The sequence below is a fragment of the Pangasianodon hypophthalmus genome, chromosome 5, assembly GCF_027358585.1.
Source record: "Pangasianodon hypophthalmus isolate fPanHyp1 chromosome 5, fPanHyp1.pri, whole genome shotgun sequence".
In the NCBI taxonomy this organism is placed as follows: Eukaryota; Metazoa; Chordata; class Actinopteri; order Siluriformes; family Pangasiidae; genus Pangasianodon; species Pangasianodon hypophthalmus.
The window spans coordinates 17,774,730-17,799,329 of NC_069714.1; the positions used below are offsets into that span (position 1 = coordinate 17,774,730).

Below are 24,600 nucleotides of genomic sequence, written 5' to 3' on the forward strand. Positions count from 1 at the left end.
TTGGTTCTCTGATCCCAGCATTAATGAATTTGTGTATATATGTGTGTGTGTGTATGTGTGTATACTTCCTCAGTGGGGTGTGTTGTGGTAAATTGATGCACTAGTGCACTAGTGAATGTTTAGAGCTGCGGTACAAGTGGTTGAGGTTTCGAAGGCAAACCCCTGACTTTCTGTCAGCCCTCTTGCTCTGGATCGAGAGAAACTGAGATTAGGGAGCATCTTTAACAGAAGAACAGTTTAAAATATTAGAAGAGACAGACAGCCACATGTACAATATCCTCACAACAAATACTTTTTTTTCACAGCTGAATAATCATATTTTTGCTCCTTTCTATAAAATGTGCATTCAACAAATGAGCAATGCAACAACAAAGCATGTTTGTTGTAAATCTTTTTATTTAGACTGGTTTTAACAGATTTATTTTACTACAAGATTATTCATTTTTAATTCACAGTTCTCTACACAATAAAAAAAAGGAATAAAAGTGAAAAAAAATCAGTTTTTCCAAAAATGATCTCTTCAGATTCAACTCCATTCAACTTAGATTCATGGCTACAAGCCCTTAAACAAGCAATCGGCCAAGAGTCTGAGAGAGGGAGAGACTTTCTCTATCATTTCGCTACATGATGCAGGATTCTGTCAGGCATCCAGAAGGTCACACGCAGGAGTAAGGTCTTCTTTTTGACTTGGATTAAATACTAGAAAATGTATCATAGCCAACTTTGTGCACAGTGCAGGAGATGTGTGATAATCACACTGGTAGTGATGTTAAAGAAAGTCTACCATGATCTGTGCTCAACACACAGGAAATAAACTAATAAGGTCTTTTTTTCTCAGTCTGAGTCACAAATCTGAGTTATATACCCAAAGCCATATCCGGTTTTAGACATGACAAAAAGGCTTTCAGGAAATTCCAAATGCACAGCTTAAGGCATGCACAAGTGTCTGTGTATCTGCCAGTCCTGATCACATTAAAGACTTGGATTGTAATTTATCTTGTTGTTTGCTCTGCATGGTCTTTCACTATGTCATCCTCTGTACTGTGAGAGAGAGAGGCTCAGGTATGGCTGGCGACGGCCAAATGGCAGCATGGCGTCTGTGAGGCAGACTGCCTCCATTAGTGAGCCGAGAGCTGCATTTATTGTCCAATTAGAGGCAGGCAGATCTACCTGTAATCACCTGGTACAGGTGTGAGGCTTGCTCTGCTGCTTCGGCCACGGGAAGCCACTGATTGGCTGTCAGAGCTCAGCACTTTGATCTCAGCATTGTTCCAGCGAGAGCGCCTCGGGCCACTCCGGCTCCAAGACGCACTCATGCGCTCCAAGCGCTAAAGGAAGAGATTTATTGCCCGTCATACAACTTGAAGCACACAGACTCACAAATACGCACATGCACGCTACATGTAGGAAAAGCCTTTTCATTGCTGACTGATCATCTAGCAGTCATGAATCACCTGATTTATGTTGCGGTGGATGACAGAGACAGAGAGGCTCTAAGGAGTGGCATGAGGAGTCATACGGAAACAACTTCCTTCGTTTGACATTACTACCAGCCAGAAAAACAAGCTGCATACTTGTTAACACAAAGAGCAGGGACATTTATTCACTTCACAACTACAGAGGATATATCTATATAGTGTCCAAAAGCATAGGTTCACTATGGGAACTAATTTTATTTCATAACTTAAAAAAAAAAATTAAAAGCTTATTAAATTTATGAAATATTATTAGGCCATTTTCAGGGATTTAAAACAGAAAAGCTTATTTTCAATGCATAACACAGAGAACAGTATGAATTGATTGAATATCAGGAGTTAAGAGGTGACACCTTTTAACAATGTGAGATAGGACTGTCTGTGCCAATATCTGAAGGAAATATATGATGTCAAATCGGAATATTAAGATATTAATTTGTGACTCCATTTAAAGCTATGCATTCTTTCTTTCCTTTTTTTTTTTTGATAAACCACTGAATAACAGTTCAGTTGTTAGTGGACATTTATGACATAGTGTTTTGAACTCAGTAGTCTGTCTCACAACCTGTATATGTGCGTGCATGTGTGTGTGTGTGTGTGTGTGTGTGTGTGTGTTGGTGACATCAAAATAAACTGGACCATTTACACTAGAAGAACGCCATAAAACCGAGAGACACTGTGGCGGCACATAATTCTGTATGAAGTCATTATTAAAGGAAGTGAAGTCGTTTCCTGCTGGTGATGAGACACAGATGAGCCAATCACAAGCAGGTATATAGTTATAAGCATCTGATAGACATCATGCCAGTAGAGGAAAACTCTGGGCAAATCCAGCCTTTAACTGTGAACTAAAATGAAAAATGTTATGTTTATCTATACATTTCAGGTTCATGTATAATGCTTTTTTAATAAAGTCTGTATTATTGTAATATGCGTAATATTTTCTGCAGAACGTGTCCAATACCTGTGAAGAAAAAAAGACACACTAAGACACAATGATGTATTCATAATGGTTAAATAATGTACAACAAAAAAAACTATAGAAGCTCACCCATAAGCCTTCAGGGCTGAGAACCTGTCACTCAGATACAGCATAAGAATTAAAAAAAATATTTTACCTGTGGAGAGATGCCTTTCCTAGCTGTCAGAATACTTAAAATGGCATTTCCTTTGAGTAATTGGCATTTACCATGTGATTTGAGTTACCATGTTGACTTCCAGTCTACAAATATTTATTTTATATGGTCTTTGATATCATAAGAAAATTAGACATTTTAATGGGGAATAGGAAACATGTGGCTACAGAACTATAATGAAGTACAGAATATCGGGCAGGGATGGCTCAGTGTGGTGAGATGGAGTCATTCATAAGGCAACTAAACAAGGGAAACACTATAATATGTGGTACAGCTCCAGGCCTTACATAGCTCTACTATAATATATTAAGCTAATGAGAGCAGTGAGGGAATGCATGTATGTATCACCTTATTTTTTAAAAGAAAAACTATTTCTGTACTTCCATAACTTCATAACTGTCCAAATTAATTATATTAAATACATGACTTACAGAGGTAAAAACATGAATTAATAACTACATTATGTCATATAATGATGTGATATAATGATAGAATGTGAGCAGCAGTACTGTATTTTTATGAGGTGAGATGCCGGGCTTGGGTAGTTTGTGTAAGCAAATCCGTTATGTGTGTTAAGCTACAAACATTTAGCTCTGTTATAGACATAGAGAAGAGCTGTTTTGAAAAATGAGGATTTTTCAAGCCCTCAACCAAACAGTGCCCCCTCCCCTTGAGGGTCAAGCTGGGAGAAAAATCGAGGCCAAGCCAAAAGAAAATGTTGTGTCGGCTTGGCAGGAGTGCCTATAAACCCTTCAGATCAGTATCAACAGAGATGTCATTAGTTTGCTCAAAAATAATACAAAAAATAACCCTAAAAGTACACCATGCACTTGAGCCGGTGATTTGCAGAGCATAGGCTCCAAACTGGAGATTTTGCTTCAAGCACCAGTGATATGACAGGACACAGGGCCATGAATACATTTAAGTGAAGATTAAAGGCCTACCTCTTTTCTGTTCTGCTGGGGACAGTGGCAAACATGTTCCTTTTCATCCGAAGGCCAATGCTTGATTCTGCACATTATGTCCTGTTTGGGATTAGAGGTGAATGAAGAAGCAGCCATTAAAGAAGATGAAACAGAATATAAAAACAGCAGGATCCTGGGTAATTATTTCCTAAATGCACGGCATGCTGATGCAGTGCTGAACAATGCTGCTCGCTTGGCTGTGCACAGCATAGAGGGGCCAGGAGCATAACAGGAATGACACACACACTCACACACACAACAAAATACACATGTACGTAAACAGCTAATGTGCACATGTGTGTACATCTATACACACACCTACAGTGAAAAGAAGAGAGAGAGAGAGAGAGAGAGAGAGAGAGAGAGAGAGAGAGAGAGAGACAGAAGCAGACATGTGCATTTGTTAACATCAGAAAATTTACAGTTCTACACATTCAACACATGTACTAACTCTCTTTAAATGTTAACTTGGTTTGAATAAGAGGCTTTGAATAAAAGGATTAAGGAGGACTGGAAGTTATTGTTAAGGCTTCAGTTCCCCCCTGGTTCTCTGCAGTGTACTGTCAGACAGACTATATGCTACAGTAAGGTATTAATTAACAGTCCTGTAGAAGCAGGTCTCAGACCTACACAGTGCGGCTCAGAGCTGTTTTGGGTTAAGACCACAGGCGTATGTGAGCCGTGAAAGGCTCTGGAAGCAGGAATGGGTGGGAAATAGAGGAGGGAGCCAGTTATAAAATTTGCAATGAAGAAATTGAGCCTATTATTGTTGATGCAGCTCTGCAGAAATTAGCGGAACACGTTCTTTTTGTTCCTGTCAACTTAACCTCCCCCTTCGTAAAAAAAGAGCCCTCCTCCAGCCCCTGAAACAGCCCTCTCCCTCCCTTCTTCCCCTCCTCCATCCTCCCCTTCTCCCCTCAGCCCTTCCCTGCACTTCACAATCCCTTGCTCCTTTTGATATGAAGAGGAAAGGAAGGCTGCTGCTGCCTCAATTACACAAAGGCTCAGTGATCCCCGGCTGGCTGCATTCACTCTCCCCTCAGCCCTCTCTGCAGGAATTCTAAAAGACTTTTAGCCACGTGGGCCGAACATGGGCCACCCTCTCTTTCCTTCTCTCTCTCCCTCGTCCTCACTCCTTCTGTCTCTCTCCCTTTCTCACTGCAAACTAGCTCCCTCTCAGTCTTTTCTATTGCTCTCTCTCTCTCTCTCTCTCTCTCCCTCTCCCTCTCAGAGAAATTAATCATGTGTGAAATGGAAACAGCAAACTGGCGGTGACACAGGCTGAACCCGTGCCAGGTTGCGCTCATCAGCTAGCCGACACAGCGCAGCACCGCTCCACTAGGCAGGTGTTAATAAAAGACACACATCCTCACACACGCATACACTGATGAACAAACACACTAACCCACTCACGTGCAACCAGGAAGTTGGGAATTCTGAAGGGATTTAAGATGTTTTATTGTTTGCAATGGACTGAGCATTCACCTCTCAGTGGACAGCAGCTCTGAACAAGCCTTTTTTGTGGTTTTCTTTATTTTATTTCTCCCTCCATGTTATCTCTAATGGACTGGCGTGACCAACACAAATACCCTCTAATTTGACTTTGAATACAGAAGCTTTGTATGGTGCTGTAATTGGACGTATTATAATAAATAGCTGTGAATGCATTATCAGCACATTCAGGTCAGTAATTAACGAATCTGCTCACGCCTCATTGCACACAATCAGCTCTGACACCGGGCATGTCACACTTTTCAATCAACTTAACAGAGGCTTTGGCTGTATACACACATAGAGCATGCACTAATACATTAATTATAGACATGCACATCTGTCCAGTAGGAAAAGTTGCTGAAATATGGCAAAAATAAGTTGCATACACTGAGATCATCATTTATGAACTCTCACAAGATTAGTAACTATTGATGAAGCCTCTTAACATTATAGAAAGCTGTGCAAAGTCTATAGAAGAAGTAATGCATAGAGTTTGAAGATTATATAGAGGAAACAGTATGAAAGATGTTCTCTGTTGCAGGCTTTTTCATTTCTTCCTAGATGCCAGTCAGCTGAATGTACTAAATCTCTCTTTCACTCTTTAAGAAATTAATCACTCCTACTCCCCCTTTCCTCCTGAACTGCCTTTGATAGGCTCTTTTCTTCAGCATCTAAAAGAGGCCCTTCCATAGATTTCTATTGGCACCAAGCACATACAACATTCGGCAAGAAGTAATGTAGATCATTTTTATTCATTGCCTCAAATTGTCTGCAATTATGTGCGTCAGTGGCCACCTGCTTGTCCTGAATGGCGTCGGGTCTGGTGGAGTTTGTGTGCGTGTGTGTGTGTGTGTGTGTGTGTGCATATGTGTGAGTGCTTATGTGTGTGCGTGTGTGTGAGGAAGATTACACTAACAGGGGCCATACAGGGCCCCCAGTCGCAGGTGAAATGGCCTTCTTGTTAGGATAATGAGCGGTCAGGGTTTGCGTGTGCCTGGCCTCAAATGGGGTGGCTGAAAAGCAGGATTAACCCTCCCAGCCCCCACTCGCACACGCTCTCCGCTACCATCTACAAACGGGGTCACAGCAGACGCTGCCCTCAACATGGCCAACACACGACCTAACACAGACTGGGGTTTTTATCTCTGCATTTAAAGACGTGAGAGACAAACCGGCTCAACAGAAACAGACGCAGGCACACACCTGGAGAAGCTTGTAATGCTTCATTACACACACAACATCTGTGCTACTGTGACAGTGACACATACAATTGGATATAATAAAACCACCATAATGTAGAGTGAGGGAAAGTAAGGAAGGAAGGAAGGAAGGAAAAGAAAGAAAGAAAGAATACAAGACAAAAAGACACATGAGCTGATCTCTGCTGAAGAACATTCTAAACATTTACTGTATTAATATCTACTGTGGGATTGTGGGTCAGCAATTGAACAGCCCTTTCCCACAATGCCGTGCTGTGTGCTGTGTGGGAGCTGCACTGAGCGTATGTAGTGCTATGATTTGAGTATTACTTCAGATGAAAAGCTGCTGGTGGAAACACTTTCATTAGTGCAGCGTGGTGACCTGGGTTCAGCTTCTGATTAAGTATCTCTCTATTAATGAATTCTGCAGCAGGAAACCCCCTGACCCTCCACTTTCGCTCACTACAGAAACAGAGAGAAATGGGCCAGGGGGAGGAGGAGTGCAGGGGAAGACAAGGAGATGAGGAGAGAAGGAAATATGTACGTTTGTCAGATTAGAACAGTGCAGGTTAACATGTTTTCAGAATGTTACACTTCTAGGTTTCAAAAATGTTCAATCTGTCATGTTTTCTATGTGTTCTGAGAATGTTTTTACATACAATTTCTAAACTTTTTTCAATGTTCCTGCAACATTTTAGTCATAGGAACTTTAACACTAATTCTTCCCAAACGTCATTTTTGTCTATCTGGGAACATTGTGTTAGCAGTGTTCTAATAACTTTGTGAAGCAAACCTTGCAGAAGATCATTCTACAGCATTGTTGGAATGTTACAGTTTAACCTTCTTACAGCCTGTCAAATATTTACTGAACATTGGGACAATGTCCCTTTAATCAAATGTATTTGTAAAAAAAACATCCACAAATAAGTTGCGGTAATAGGGTGTGAACCCACATGTCAAAACCACTAAATTATCATAGAAATCAACTCATTTTGTGTTTTGATCACACCCTTGCCAGTTTGCCAATTTCCCTCACAGTTTGTACTGTCTACTTAATCTGAACTATTTATAGCATCAATTCTGCTTGCTAACTAACTGTTCTGCTAATTAGCTAACAATCCAATTAACTAGCCTTCCTAACTACCCAGAAGAATAAAGCTTTTACAAATGCAAAAAAAAAAAAAAGCTAGCCTATATCAGCTATCATGTATATTTGGAGATGTTGTCTACATAGTACTCTATTTGGAATTAGAAATTCAAACGTTATATTTTTGATTTCTCTTTGCTGTATCTTTGCTGCTCTTATTTATATTTTTGTCTTTTAGTGGTTGGGGAAAAATGCATCAGATATACAATTCCTTTTGGACAAGTTCTGCTCCATAAGTCCAGACTGATGTTGACTCTGGCCTATGTGGGATTATCTAACAAACTTCACCTAAGTTTAAATATTATAATGGCTCTTCCAAGGATGGCAAAGGAAAATCGGGTCAGTTAATTGGAAAGTTGATTGTGTCCTATGCTTTATAAATGTTCTGCTCTGAAAATTACACTACACAGAATTCTTTTCTACCTTGCATAATAAGCTTCCTCAACAGCTTAAATATAATAAATTATAATTACCAGCATTGGCAGAGTCTCTGCTTTAAATATGTCCATGATCCGAATAATTTTTTTCCCCTGTAGAACTGGAGGGCTCATGAGCATAGTGTGTTTTGATTGAGGATGGGTTCCCTTTTTGAATCTGGTTCCTCTCAAGGTTTCTTCCTCTTGGAGTTTTTCCTTGCCACCATCCCCTCTGATAAATTTCAATGAAAATTATCTGTCAGGATTTCTGTGAAGCTGCTTTGTGAAAATCTCCATTGTTAAAAGTGCTATACAAATAAAATGGAATTGAATAAAATTGATACAGATATGATTAATCATAAGGACTTACAACGTATCATTAATTCATATGCATCCTGCAATGTAAAACACAGTCACTTAATTGTACCACTTTTATCACCTCTATCTGAATTTTGTGCAATGGATTAACTGAGTAAATTGTAAAGTGTCCTAATCAGGGGAGTGATTAGATAATGGAGCTCTTAAACACTTAAGATCTAATTCTCTAGAGCTGTGAGCAAAAGCTACATGTGTTTGCATGTGCAAATAGCAAACAGCAAGGAAACAGTTGCCTATGTTACTGATTTTATGAGTGTCAAAGACCTCAGAGTCTGGGGTAGGGACTAATGAGTAATGATGGGAATTCTGCTTCCTTTCAGTGAGTCAGATCATTTGGCTCATCTCAGAAATAAGAGTTGACTCTCTCTGCTCCCAAATGGCTCACTTTCCTTCTTTTTTTTCTAAATCAGAAAATTGTTGGTAATATTTTGATCAGTGATTGTTCTTATGGCCGATATTGTTTAATGAAATCAATGAAAACAAACAGCTCAGATTTAGAACTAAGCTGCAAGAGTAATAGCACTGCCTACATCTGTAAAAAAAAAAAAAAAAAACAAGAGAAGAGAAGAAATATATACTTGAGATGGGCTAGCTCAAAGAGCTCAAGTTTGTGAACGCTGCATCACTACTAATGAGTTAGTCGATAGGCAAAATTTTGCTGTTGTCCTGAAGCAAACTAACTCTTTTGGCCTGGAAAGCTGCATTGAGTGTATACTTATAACACATCAGCTATTGAATCAACATATCTGATAACTTGCTAATGTTAATTAAAGTTAACTAGGATTCATTAAAGTACAATTATTTATAATATTAAGAGAAACATTAGAGTAAAATTCAACAAATGTAAACTAGCAAATTTGCTACTGAAGAGGAACCATCTCTAATTCCACTACAAAGCAGTAAGCTATTTATCTGACAACTGCATTATGAAACACACTCTCACCTTTGTGAAATGTACAGAATCCAGTTCATCCATATCCACGATGGCAAACCTTTCAGCTTTTATTCTCATTAAGCATTAAATATCACCTAAAGTAAAATGTAACTGAGACTTGTTACTTAAAAATTGCTATGATATAATGCTTTGCAGTAAAACTAACAAATTATATTTCACTTACTACAGATGTTCAGATGTACATTACCATTTCAGAGTTGAAAGACATGAGCCAGTATGTATGGCATGTGCTTTTTCCTGCATCACATCTGTTCCATACTTTCCTTCTGGCAGTTTAACTGCGACATCAGTAGAAGTTGCTACATACTACATATCAATCATTCATCACAGGAGCCATGATAATGTTGGCAAACAAGTTTCAGCAATGTTTCATTGAGAAACTCTTGATGATTCATACTATGGCTATATAACTAAAGACAACAGACAATCAGAGGAGAGATGATATAAAGTTGTTGATCCTGAGCTTTTTACAAAAATATAGCATAGGGGCCTTTGAAATGCAAAAAAATACATACTGAAATGTATTGAACATTGGATTTCCACACTGTGAAAATGCAATTGGCAATTGTGTAAACAAAAAATTCAGGATTTCAATCAACCCCAACCCAACACAAACCACCCCTCCAAAAAAAGAAGCTCTAATCTTTATGTCCTTCACGTGCATGCCAGCACACACACATACTCATGAACACGGACATATAATGATGCTACTATAAAACATTACGACAAAATTTAATTTTGGATTAAAGTGCTCATTCATGAAACCACAAGTAGTACCCAAGTAGTGAGTCACGGCTTGGAATAAAATCTCTTCATTTTCCACCTACTTCAAATATCTCTCAGATCCAAAAATGAACACAAACAATGTAACTGCTCCTCACTTGTGATATCATGAAACAAAAGACCTTCAACATCAATAATAAAACACATATACAGCATACAAAACACATACAACCTACAGCACTGAAATTCATGTCAAAGTGCCCCGTTTATGTCATCCGAGGCTGAGCTCTGCAGAAGGAGCTGTCATCAGGCTCTTGGTTGTCCTGCTGAAATGACGTTATCCAATTATTCAGTGCCTAATCAGCCTGTTTTGGTTGCTCTCGTCTCTCTGAGGTACTCCACAGTATAAACAGTTCACTTACTGCACACAGAAAGGGGCTAATCAAGGGAATTATTGTTTTGCTGCTCCAATTTGCCAGCTACGGGTTCGGCACTGATTGGGATGAAAATGTGCTATTGTGTGCCCTGTTCATGCTTGAACTTCAAGTGAAAATAATGCTATGTGAATCACTCCTGGATGATAAGAGATGTATGAATTAAAAAGAATAACACCGAATTTAAGTTGCATTGTATTAAATTTTTTTTGTGGAGAATTGTAATTATTTTTTTGCAACTAATAGTTCAAGCAAAGGTGAAGCCTAATGGGGCATGTGCATGATATGCATTTAGAAATGCAACAGGAGAAAAATAAGGCAAAGGGAAGAACAGCTGAACTGAAACTAGAAGAAACATAATCAAGATTTCAAAATGGATACAAACAGGAAATAAACAGGAGGCAGGAGGCACACTTCTGGGAACACATCTGTGACACAAACATTCTTGCTCATCCACCTATAAGCAGGGGGTCCTTTACGGGGATGTAGGCAATGACGGAAATATGCCTTGAGCATGGGACCTGAAATACAACCAGTCCTCCAGGATCTCTCCTCTGCAAGTGTGAGAAGAGATATATGGGTGGAATAACTGGAAATAGTAAGTTATGTATTCTTCAACCTAGACTGAAAATCGTGGCCAATTATTGGAGACACTAATATTAATTTTATTTCTACTAGTCAACAGACAAACTTTCTCTCTCTCCTGGAAAGTATATTAGAGTTGATCAGCTTGTTCCTTCTACCTCTTCAAATGCAGACTTCCTCAATGCGTCAGAACCAGTCACTCCCATGCACAGAAATCCATGAAAAGTTGGACTGGAAAGCACCAGGCTGAACGACAATTGTACCAAAGTGCTCTGGGCATACTCAGCCCAGGAAAAACACATTGTCCAGACTCACAAGACATCCACTTATTCCATGAATGTGGTCCAGATTTGGGACACAGTAATATCCTCTGTCCAAAACAATCAACATTAGAATAACAAAGAGTGAAAATGTACACTTTAGAAAAAAAGATTCCTTTTACCTGAACCTTTTTTTAGTGGAGTTGTCCTTCCCCAAACCAAGGAAATTATTTAGGGTGCTGGAACTTTTGGAACTAAGTGGAATTTTTTTCTAGCACATCTGACATCTAGGACACAAACATGAGAGAGAGAGAGAGAGAGAGATTAACTAAAAAATAGGATAAAGTAGGCTTTGTTAAAACATGACTAGTATTATGCTTGGACACTGGGAGCTCTATACAAAGTGCACCAAGCGATGGCTGATGAAAGATTGGGAGCAGTCCCATTGCTCCCACTGGTATGATAAGTTTCCTTGGTACACTCTGCGCATGAATGATATTTCCTGCAGTCAGCATTGGCCAAAGGCTACCAGTACTGTTACACAAGAAACAATTACGGTGGGCGTGAACCGAGGTGATAAGTCTGCAAAGGGGTTTCATTTGGGCCTGCCCATTGGTCTGATGTTGCATCATTTTCTACCTGAGAACTAGAATTACAATGCAGGTGGATGGAACCCTGGAGAATTCGGGGATATCTGAGCGTTATCTGGAAAGCCTGTGAAAAGCCGTCAGACTTGAGATGTTTTCACACTTGCACCTATTTCCTGGACGCTAGGCCATTTTGCACAATTTGGGTGTGTTTGGTCAAGTATGAAAGCTGTTTTTGAACATGGGTGCAGTCCTAGGAACTGAGCTTGAAAACTGTTGTCTAGGGTTTGCTTCAAGTGAGCTCAGCTGTGGAACACACCATGTCTGTAAGCGATCTGCTTTCAGGGCCAGGAACTTAACATGGTGGGGAAAGGCATGTCTTCTCAATATTGGGAGTAAAGTTGATATTTAAACACAATACAACTCTTAAAACCTTGAAAAACTAACTAAATAATATACAAATTAGATAAACATTAAATAGAACAATAAAGTGATGTTGTTGTAGTTCTTTGTTTGGCTGCTCCTGTTAGGGGTCGCCACAGTGGATCATTGGTCTGCATATTTGATTTGGCACAGTTTTTATGCCAGATGCCCTTCCTGACGCAATCCTCCCCAATTTTATCTGAGCTTGGGACTGGCACTGGGAGTGCACTCTCATGTGCAACTCAAGTGGCTGGGGTTGGTTCCCTGGTCGGGAATTGAACCCGGCTGTGGCGGCAAGAGCTCCAAGGCCTAACTACTAGTCCTCCAGGGACCCCAGTAAAGGGATGTACCTTTTGCAAAAAATTTCCCATTTGCAAAAATTACACACACAGCAGAAGTGACAAGTGAAATTAATGTGTGAAAGCAAACTTGCAATGATGACGACCTCCTGCTAACAAGTTCAGAATCGACTATGGCTTTGGACCAAGCCCATAGTGTGCTTAAGGCTTGATCTCTAGTTAATCGTGCTGGAAATATATCAAGAATCATTTGTGACTGACTTGATAAAGTTTAGTGTAATTAACTTTTAAATGCTCTCTAAAAGTTTTTCTATTTGCTATAAATGCTAATTAAATTGAAAAAAGTGCATCTGTTAGCCAGTGATAAAACAAAAGTAACTTAAAGGTAGCTTAATGGAACTTCTGGTTGCCAACATAAAAAGTTTTATTCGGGTGCTGATGGTATTTTTTAAAAGAATACACAGTGTATATGCCTGGTATCTTCTTCTAAGAGAAATAGTAAGGACATTGAAATGGTCATCCAATTATACTCCTTCATATACATTTCATATTTATTGGTCACCTATACTATTGTGATTGTTGTACTGTTGGCTTGACTACACTCTTAGAAAAAAACATTAACTATACAACCTGTAGAATCTTAGAAATATACATGTCTCAAAGTACTTCACTGACAAAGACCACTTTACAAATCTAGTATAATGTAGATACAACAAACTTATTAACACAATATGTGACAGAAAATGGTGAAACAGCTAGCATCCTCAGTAGCTGACCTGATTCAGTTGAAGAATCTGTCCTCTAAATTCCCTGCCCTCTGCAGGACACTCAAACGGCACTGTGAACGGATCAAATAGCCTGATTTTCTAATTACTGTCCTCCAAAGCTCTAGCACGTAGCAAAGACATGTATAACGAATGTTAGCTTTCTTGGTTGGCTGTATGTGGCAACATTTTTGTGCAAGATAATTGGAGCAGTGCCCAGTGGAGCAATTCCTAACATGACTTGCGTACATCATTGCATTTTTGGGAACAATGGCTGGTGTTTGGCTCACTTCCCTTGACAGTGCTTGTGTTGTAGTGTCTAAGAAAGTTGAGCCAGCTAGTGAGCCATATATATGCGGCTATAGATAGCTGTTGAAGGTGCTCCTGCTGCTTCCCCAATTGTGCGAAGTGTCAAACCTTCTTCTGTGTCCTTTGTATGAAACAGAAGATCTATTACAGCACCAGGAGCAAGATGTATGTATGTAAGGTTTTATTTTTTTTAAATACTGAGAAATGAAACTGTAACACACAACACCGAAAAATTACTGGGCTTGAACCACTCACTCCTTATTAGTATATTAAGTGACATAACTGTTCGGATTTTTTAAACTTCAACAATTCTGAGTCTTTTATCATATATCTTACCAGACATCATTTACAACATGAAAGGACCTTATATTTCCTCAGGACATACAGAGATAGCAGGCAAAGAGGACACCGAAGCAAACGGAAAATCCTTTAACATCAGTACTGAATAGACCTCTGTAAAGACCGCTCTTATGAGGCTGCGGCGCCATAGCAAGCCACAAGTAAGACTGTAAAAGCAAGTAGGGGAGGTAGGGGGAGCTTAAGAAGTCAAGTCTATCTGGCACTTAGCATTTTACTGCTGTGTATTAGTTACTGTATGTTTGGAAAGCCCATTAGCAGGTGTGCCTTTACTGTTTGACCTAACAAAGGCCTTTATGTTTAAAAGAGTCAGCCTGACTGGATCATTTCTCAATGAAAACAGAGCTGCTGGCAAGTGAGTGCAAGTAAACACACCCACCTACACGCCTCACTCACGCATTCACATAGACTTTAATGCATGTGTGCGTAAACACACCCAAACAAACATTCACAAAGTGCTCTTAGGTATACACATTATTCTGTGCTGTAATGTGGACAGACTGTGAATCAGATATAATGAGTTAAAATAATCTGTTTGATAAGTAGATAATTAAATGTACAAAGACCTGATCTGCTTGAACAGTTTATGGAATGGTTGGATTTAATTATTAATTAATTTGCTTATACTATACTATATGTCCTGTAAGTAGAATGAGAAATTATTAATTATTAAATCTTTCACATCCAATATTTTAAATATCACTAAAATGTTAATCAAAAAAAACCATGACTGACTCCTATTTTGTGGGAAAAAATGATAAACAACAAATTTATAACTGATGCAGAAAATGTTCCTATCGTCTGTTTATGATGACTAGAAGATCATGTGATCAACATCATTCACTCAAATTACAGTGTTCAGTGGCAGTCGACTTCCTTTGCAAGTATTCACACGTAAAAAAAGGAAGAGAACATCTATATCACTAGCATTCCTTGGCTCGCTTTTAAGAGGTTCTACACAAATACACGGCTGCAATTGCCTTGGTATTCACAGCCATAAAAGCTACTTTATGAGTCTGTCAGAAGAAGCAATTCAGCTGTGTCTTCAGAGCAGAAAAATAATCAGATAATACACAACTATAGTGGACTGGCTTTACTTGTGCTGTAGTTACAGAAGTATTTGATATTGAAAATAAAATGAATCGATATCATGCCACTTTGAAGCCTCATGATATAAAGGGAAAATTAGTTCAATTTAACTGTGTGTATATCACTGGCATAGTGCTAATCAATAACAAATCTTAACATTTATAACTACAGAATGTCTCATCTATTGCTGACAGACATATCTTTATAAAATGTAATATCAAAATACAAATTAATCTACAAAGATTACCAAGGTCAATTTCTGTAATGCGTAATTAACATAATATTATAAGGGGGAAACAGTGGGAGATGGTTATACATTGATAGGGAACATAACCTTTCAAACTAGCTTCAAGATTTATGCAGGCAAAGAATAGATAGATCAAGACAGGCCTAGATTTCATTAGCTTTGAGAGACAATAATGGTTTTCATTCCTCTTTCATTCGAGCCCACTCTTTCTGTCATTTCTCCCAACCCCATGAGTCTGAGTGGAGTCTGATTGAAAGGAACCATCATATGCACATCACTGTTGCCCCACATCATTCAGAGAACAAACCGTTTTAGAACCTTAACTATAGCAGCAGCACTGATTGCTCAGGCACCGGCAATTTCCTAACCAACCACCACCTGAACAATGATGTGTTCAGCCCTCTTCTCCCCAGCCTTTCAGACGAGGAATCATTTCACAGTTTGGAACGAGATCTCCATAGCAACTCCTCTTTGAGGGGTTTAGAATCACCATCCAGTAATTCTATGATCATCAGCCACAGCCATTCCCAACCGTTCTTTTCAGAACGGCCACAGAGGAGAAGAGTGAGGGGTGGGGGGGGGACGGGGGTTGCTGAGGGGGAGGAAGTGCTGAAATTCTACAGTCTATTTCAGGCAATTCATGTACACAGTCTCCATTAGAATTCAAAATATTTCGACCTTCAATCAAGCAGCGTTATGTGAAGCTGCTTCGATCTCCAGTCAAGACGAGCAAATGTTTTAGTCTAATCACCCAGGATGAGTGGAGGCAGACAGAGCCTACTCGATCGGAGGCGAATCAAAATGCTCTTTTTAAATGCTGACTGTCTCAACACAAAGCACAAACACACAGCGCTGGATTCGGACCCCCTCCTCTGTCTCTGTCTGTCTGCAAATGGATCCTAAAATACAGTAGATTTGCTCAGTGACTATAATCACATTTCACATTATAACTGCGGAGAGGGTAAATGCATCATTTGTACTGTAAATTAGACAGATTTTCTGTGGGGTTGTACATCTAACTCACTGTCCAAGGCCTCTGTCTGCTCCCTGACTAACAAAACTCTTAAACTAAAATCCATGTCTACATATATGCAGTACAGAGCACATATAATAACAATCCTACAGCATACTGGTTCCCTCTTAACCTATATTTTCATTTATCCACTTCTCCATATAGCATTGTTTTAATATTGCACTCTGGGTGTTTCTTTTGAGCTACTTGACATATTATGCAAGACATGATTCTCTCTACAGTCTCTGGCACCTTGAAGTGCTGAGCAGTGTTTCAGAATGAAGCCAAGTGACAATTCACTTAGGTAGTCAAGTTGATGAGCACTCGATGAGACTAAAGTGAAAACTGGGATTACAGCTTGACAACGCTTTACATGACACAGCAACACAGTGCACTTGTTAACCTTCATTGTAAACCACAATAAATAGTCTTCCCACAATAAACAGACGACCACAGTATTGTTGCAAGCTACACAAAGAAATCTATGGAAACAGATCATGTAATCATGCCAGGGATTTAAAAATGTATGATAATATTTCCACAGCCACAACAGAGAAAAAAATGTCAGAGCCACCTCTGTCCATTTAGTGGTGCTACTCAGTGTAATTCAAGACATTGTGGTTATGCCTCCAACCAATGACAGCAAAGCATCTCTATACAGCACATAGTTTTTTTATTTTCAGTCCCTGAGTAAACATAGTAGGATTTGCCTGATTGTCCACCAGTATTTCTGCAGCTTTATCAGGGATGTGGTACTGTAAAATAACAACCTTGCTCTGTTGGGCTAAGCTATTTCACGGCGACTATTCCACATGCTTCTTGCTCTGAACAGTCTCACACAGGTGTCGGTGTCAGTAGCGATTAGAGAGTAGGAGGGTTTGGATGAGCCAAGTATAACAGCAGCGGTTCAATTGATCAACCACATCCAGGCCATGTTAAAATGTGCTGTGCTGGGGCGTTTTGGCTGCTGCAGATATTGAGCAAGAATAACAAGTTGGGATGAAAAGAAATTGTAAATGTGTACCAGACTGAGGCAACTGGGAAAGAAGGAGAGGGTTTAGACCACTCAGACCTACAGACAAAGAAGGGGAATGGGGCAAAGCTGCGATCCTCATCACTGGAAGAAAAACAAACAAATTATGTGACAACTCTGGAGTCTTCCAGAAAAGGAGAATAGAATAGAACAAATTAACAAAACAGAATGTAATAGAATAGAACATCAGAAAAGAACAAAACAAAATAGAATAGAAATGAACATAATTGAACAGAACAAAATGAAATAGAATTTAACAGAATACAAAAAGCAGAAAAGAATAAAACAGAACAAAGTACAGAATAGAATAGAATAGAATGAACAGTATAGAACAGAATAGAAATAGAATAAAACAGAAGAAAAGAACAAAACACAGAATAGAATAGAATAGAATAGAATAGAATAGAATAGAATAGTGGAACGGACAGAACGGACCAGAATAGAATAGAACAAAAATTGAATAGAACAGAATAGTGCAGAAATGCAGAATAAAATAGAACAGATCTATTCTGCTCTATTCTTTTCTATATTTTGTTCTATTCTATTCTATTCTATTATGTTTTGAACAGCAGCTTCCTGCATAGATGCAGGAATAGAACAGAAAAATAGAATAGAATAGAATAGAATAGAATAGAATAGAATAGAATAGAATAGAATAGATGATATGTAAGGTAAGACAAATTTCTTCTGTTGTCAAATCACATCAGATCATCTACATCTACACACACACACACACACACAGGTCCAGTCACTCTTGGGGCATCTATGCAGGAAACTTTCCCCTTCTGCAAGCTCTTAGAACATGAAGCATGCTGAGGCATCAGCTTTCTGCGTCCCCTCTAATAGTTTTTGAAAGCTTCCTCTGAAAGTAAATCCACTGTTTACGCAGATTTTTCAAAGTCATTAGATGGTCGAAAAGAAAAAAATAATATCTGTAAGGCACTCACAGGACTGTTGAGCAACCCAAGATTCTCTGACTTCAAACAGCTGAACATGAAGCTGCAGATCTAGTTCGACTGCTGGCTGGCTTCAATCAGACTGCTGATCCACTGGCTGTCTGTGAAAACGTGGCTGTACAGCCACCTAAAATAACTTGGAGTACTTTACAAAGACATACTGTTTGCCAGGCAACTTTCCTGTTCTTTCCTGTGCTATTATAAACATTTTTATCATCAATTTATCTGCAAGTCTCACTGCCAGTAAAGAGATGCAGGTGACAAACACTCTCATACATGACTATAGATTGTACTGTGCTCTTAACATCATAAATATATCCACAGCTCAAAATCAAAATCAGTTAAGGAAAGAATTTTCTGTTTCATGTGATGCTAGTTTCACAAACCAATAAAAGCAAAACCCCATTGTGGCAGGAATTAATGCACTGCCAAAACACACAATTCACACCAGTGGAATTGAGTTATAAGTCATCTCTCTGCTCTTTGTAACGCGCTCCACACATTTTGGCAAACATCTGAAGCAAGAAAAAGCGTGCTCCCACTACCATGTAATCAGACAAAATAAAAGAAGTTCCCTGGATGTGGAAACATGTACCATCTGACACCGGATAAAACATTTCTATAATTACAAAACAAAGATTGAAATGGTTAATGGTTAAGTGGTGGTGCAACCACTTATTCTCAATGGAAACCACTTTAGGAAAACAATGGCAGGTCAAGACAGAGCTGTAAATTCATGAGGATAAAATATGAGTTTTATGTGCTGGTATTCATGAGAAGTGTTTATAATAGAAAGGCGCTGGTTTATTTAGATATCCATTCTACTTACAGCATCATGATATAGACATAAACCAAAAGTACTTTTTTTTTTGCCACACACAGAACAATCAAATGGGAAAAAAATCAAGAACATCCTTCCTTTGATTTGTTTCTTGGGTTTGGACTATCATTCAGCATGTCTGCCTCTACCATTTCTAGTGCATGTATATTACTCTGGGGAAAACAATCCCTTCTTGCCTGAGCTCTGTTACAAACAGCACCATAATAATGGTCTTCACCTGCAGCCAAGGAAAAACATGAAACAAATGGCCTTCCATACTACCCTACAACATATGGAAATGTCACAGAGGTAGGGAGCCTCATCAAAGTCTGAGAAGACTTCAGGAGCCACAGATGTCACATGGAGCCAGACAACTATTGGAAAATGGCTTCGGACCTGCCGTGACACCCTCATTACTGCGCCCAGGATTAATCCTGGGTAGAGAGGCCCAGAGAACAATAAGAATAAATGCTTGGTATTGTAACCCTGCCCGCTCTGCCTCACTCTCTGAACATTGCACAGCCACTAATCAGAGCTCTTCTCATGTAATGGGAAAGTCAATAGCCACATACAATCAGTAAACAAATTCTGCTATTTTTAAAAAGAGCCCTGGTCTCCATTTTAGAGCTGGCAATTTAAATTATTCTACCGTGTAACACCTTAATTGTGTAAGACAAAGAAGATGTCGAGAGTACAAAGGAGCTGGGAGTGGAGCAGGAGCTTCATGTAATTTCTGCGCTGCCATGCACAGATGACATGTGATAAGCATTCTGCTTTGCCAAGAGCTGTTTTGCTGATGCCAAATGACAGTTTGCAGTTAGTGGCCATAATAAGACACAGGCAAACTGTTTGTCTTTAACTTACTGCAAATGTCACTCCCTTAATGAAGATAAAAGAAATGCAGTTAGGAGCATATCAAGCACATGCCATATATAATTGTGTTCTTAGATCACTTTATCGGCAGCTAAACAATCGCTTTCATTTTCAACATTCAAACTGAAACGGTTGCCTTTCAAAGATATTGATCTTTTCAAGTCACACTGTTGATCTGTTTCATCTGAGAGTAGAACGTGCCATTGTGTGCGTGCAGACATTCAAATTTTTTATCTGAGGTATATTAAATATAGAGTATTTTTGTAAATGTACAAAAGAAGTGCTTATATTACTATATTACTTACACTGGTGGTTTTGGGCAGTAGACATGTAAACAATAGAATGAAGTCAATCAGCTGGAAATCAAATTTGTAATCATACTTTCAGTGATGGAACTCAAAACTGTGAAGTCAAAGAGACTTGTGAAAAGTCTTCTTGAGTCACACTGACCCAGTGTGAAGCAGCAACACTGAAACCAGTGCTATGTTCTCCATGAAGTCAGGCGAGGTGTGAGCATGGAACAGGTAGAGTCTCATCCTGACCAGACCTAACAGATGCTCAGCAACATGACTCAACCCTGAACACTAAACTATAGCGTGACTGAGAGCCTTACACACATATATCACACAAAGCTTCCACAACATGTCAGTTTAAAAATAAACTAACTCTTTAAAGTTTTAACACTAATGGTAATTAAGCACACAATGTAAATAATAAAGCCAGTACATGATGGGTATTCAAGGCAGCACAAAGAAAGTCCCATATTAGTAATATTCTGTGTCAGAATAAAATATTTAGAAATCTTACAGGGTCTTAGGTTGTCTCTCTGAGTGAGGCTTAAAGATCCTATCTGGAAACCTACATAATAGTGTTTCCCTACCATCATAGGTTCCATCTTGAACCTTTCTTGGGAACTCTTAATCATTACTCATCCAATGAACACTTGAAGAACTCTTGAAAAACCTTCTTTTTTTCTTTTTTCTTTCCTTTTTTCTCTTTTTCTTATAGAGTGTATAGCACCTCTGGTCCAGTAACCACCTTATAAATACTCTGCCACTGTGCAGTCTGTGTTGTGTAAGTTCTTTTAGTACTAGTTAGTACTGAATATTAGACATATAGGCAGAGATCTCACTTGACAGAGGAGTTAATGTGCATCATGGACAACTAAGACATATAAACTAATCCTGCTTAAACCTCATTAATTCTGTACTAACGTATTCTTTACACCAGTGTGGAAAATCCATCCATCCGTACATCCATCCTCTGTAGCACTTATCCTACACAGGCCTGCAGGGGAGACTGGAGCCTCTCCCAGGGTGCCTCGGGGCACAAGGCAGGGGACACCCTGGACGGGGTGTCAATCCATAGCAGAGCACAATCACACACACACATTCCAATGTGGCAAATATTTATCTATATTTAAGGATATGATACACACCTACACGTATGTACTGCAGTTCAGGAGCGCGCGCATCCACCGTGTAGCACGTAAAGCTTTCTTTATCGGGCCCTTAACAATTTGTTGAAATTGGATGCTTGCAATACATTTCAGGTGTGTGCATTAATAATTTATTACTGACGTCTGATGGCATATAATAGAGCCATTGTGCAGTATATTAATTTGGATGAACTTGGGACAAATGCGCGTTGCCTTTTTTAATAGAATGTGCCAGGTTTTTCCTGTTGTGTGAATGTACTAGCAAAGGTGTGATGCAACAGTTTCTGTTGTTTGTAAACACTAAAGATTTCCCACATTTCCAGACTCGTGATCTGGTGCACACAGATGACGAAATGCATCATCATAGCAATCAAGCGTTTCATTAGAGCTGCGCGTGGCGGTGAGGCCACTGTGAGCCAAAGCTGACTCAAAATGAACAAGCGCATGAACACTTCATGCATCTGACTGTTTGCTTTTACAATTCTTCTTGTATTAAACAAACGTCATGAAATTAAAATGCTCAATACAGCTTGATCAACAAAAGGCTATATAAAAATGATTGTTCAGGGTTATGTTGTATTTCTCTTGTGCGTTAGGAGGAGGAACAAGCAGGTGGGTGTGAGGTGATGCACTAAAGGACCTGTGGATAACAAGGATTTAAGTTTGCACAGATTAGTTAATTATCCACAAATGCGCTTTTCCTCTTAAGGGTGGGGACACATCCCTGCCAGCGGCAACAGACCAAAAAAAAAAAAAAAACCCTAGTCTGTGTGAAAACCCCCATCAGCCCGCATCTTTACGCACGCAGCGCGCGGAGCTAAAAAGCTCCAGATCTAGCGCGAGAGCGGGACCTTTTGTAAGAGGCCACCTTAACGAATAGGTCCGGATTAATCATTTATCTTTAGCTGCTTAAAGCAGTGATGGATGTGTAGCGTCACTCAGGCTCACCACAATAGATGCACAACGTTTTGTTCTTGCCAAATAAATCACTCGCATTGTTTAAGGTACATTGATCAGTCTAATGACTTGTAATAGGCTCCTAATTGGCACAGAAATCTGCTCGCCAGGTAGACCAGCTGACGGCTCTGCTGCTCCAAATCCTGGCCCAAACAGTCTTTATAAAAGAAGTGTTTAAATATTTAGGTATGAATATACCACAGGTAATAAGATCCATGACATAATTTAAATTCTACATTAATGCATCAATTTAAATCAATTATATAATATGCTATGAATGTACAAGGCATTCATAATACATTAAAGTTCTACAGTGTTTAATTATTATCAGTTTTTTTTATTTATCTTTTTTATATCAGCACTGGCTTTGACATTTGACATTTTGTAAATATCCTGAAAAAAAAAAAAAAGAATAGCCTCTTCTTAAATCACACAAGAAGCCTAATTTATCTACACTATGTTCTGCTGGTCCTGTTTAATGAACAATCAGGTGCACACATGTGGATGCAGATAAATAGAACTGTATCAGATCAGATCAAAATAGCATCGCCTTTATCTAATATCTAAACTGCTTTATATAATATGTACGAGTGCATTCGTTTAGGAAATCTATCTATATTAATATGATTGAATTGATTACAGACAAATCAACTGTAATCTGGAGCGCGAGAGAGAAAGTTGCACATGCACATGAGAGGGACACTTTCCTTAACTGCAGCCAAATGCGTTTATTTTTTTAAACAGATATTTAATGGCGTTAATTGTTTGCCTGTCAATTTACTGTAATTGCAGAAATGAAGTAATTTTCGAGGCTCCGTCATGCGAATTTGAATAAACTTTTTAGATTCCCCTCTCCATAGGAGGGATTTAAAGCGAAGCGTTTTGGAGCAAATTGCGGCCGGGCTGCCTGGCACCGCTCAGCCTCTATAATGGAGCATTATTTGGCAATTTTGAATACTGTAATGCACAGCTTTCGGCGAGGCCATTTTCAAGAAAATTGCTTTAACTTTTAAAAGGATGATGATTCACTCTAAAGCAGGCCATTGTTAAATTATGCCATTACCCTTAAATGTTTTAACAAGTAAAAAAACACACATTGGTATGATGCATTGATCTTCATATAAAAGACAAAAAAGAAGCATCATTAAAAAAAACATAAGAAAGAGAAGTGAAACTACACTTGTATTAATTTATCTTTGTATTTTAAACAACAAGGAAAATTCCTGAGATACGTGTGTAATAAGTCTTCTTCTATTTTATCACGATTGCCGAGCATTCTAAAAAAAAAAATTCATAATATATTATAGATTTTAATGTGTTTAATGCCTAAAATCGTGTAAAGCGTCAGTGGAAAATTGTCTGGCGGATTTAAAGTCGCATCCTGCAAGACGCGCGCGCGCGGTGCTTTTCCAAAGGCATTTAAACCGGAGCGCTGCTGTGGGCGCACGCGCGCATTTACCCCCACAGCCACACACACACACACACACACACACACACAAAACCCATGATCTTTCACACCTGTTGTGAGATTAGTAATTCCCCTCTGATTTCCTCCTCCAGGTTATCTTGAGGTGACTGCAAATTACAAAAAAAAAAAAAGTACCATCAGTGTATAATTATTTGAACCCGTCGTAAATATTGATCAAAAAAGAAGAAAAAAGTCTATAAACTCAAACTAGTACTACAGTTAACATTGCTATGTAAGATGCAAACAAAACGTTTGACCGATTTTACGTTTTAGGATATTCAGTTAAAATGTAAGAAAAGAAACAGTGTGTGCAGATTGTATTTTTCTTTTAAATGAAAACATATAAAATGCAAAAATTGTCACCTATAAATCTTTTCCTGTCCTATAGCCTGTAGGCTGTCGCAGGCAAACGTCAGAAACGGCATTAAACATATCAAGACATCATGCACAAAAAAATAAATAAATAACTAAATAACAAATAAGTCGCTTACCACAGAGGAGCGCAGGCTTTTTATACACCAGTATGAGCTCTACACTATTATAAGTGAAATGACTGCGCCTTGATGGCCATATAGCCTACATATAAAAAACCTTAAAAACACCAGATCGCTTGACGCCTGACAGTGGGATCGGTACCTCGGTTATTGATTGACATGCTACTTTAGTATTTCTGTCATGGACACGTCTCTTATTGGCTGAACTCGACTCGTCGTGTAAGTATCCGCTGCGCAGATTGGTCGAGTGTCCCAGGCAGCTGTACTTCAAAGAAGGCGCTCTCTACAACTAGGTAGAGTGTGAAGC

At 39.0% G+C, this 24,600-nt stretch overlaps 1 long non-coding RNA gene across 3 annotated transcripts in view; it reads right to left on the reverse strand.

Annotated features, from left to right (window-relative positions):
* Nucleotides 1–24,525, reverse strand: part of LOC117597450 (uncharacterized) — a 24,845-nt gene extending 320 nt beyond the window's left edge. The window contains exons 1-5 of one of the 3 annotated variants that reach the window (XR_004578290.2): nucleotides 24,291–24,525; nucleotides 23,850–23,906; nucleotides 11,350–11,454; nucleotides 3,556–3,636; nucleotides 1–2,323 (exon numbers count right to left, since the gene is read on the reverse strand). The exon at nucleotides 1–2,323 is cut by the window's left edge and continues 320 nt beyond it. This is a non-coding gene — a long non-coding RNA (uncharacterized LOC117597450). Of the gene's footprint in view, nucleotides 3,637–11,349; nucleotides 11,455–23,849; nucleotides 23,907–24,290 lie in introns of all 3 variants that reach the window. The other 2 variants (XR_004578291.2, XR_004578289.2) reach the window with 2 other exon arrangements.
* Between the last annotated feature and the right edge of the window lie 75 nt (nucleotides 24,526–24,600).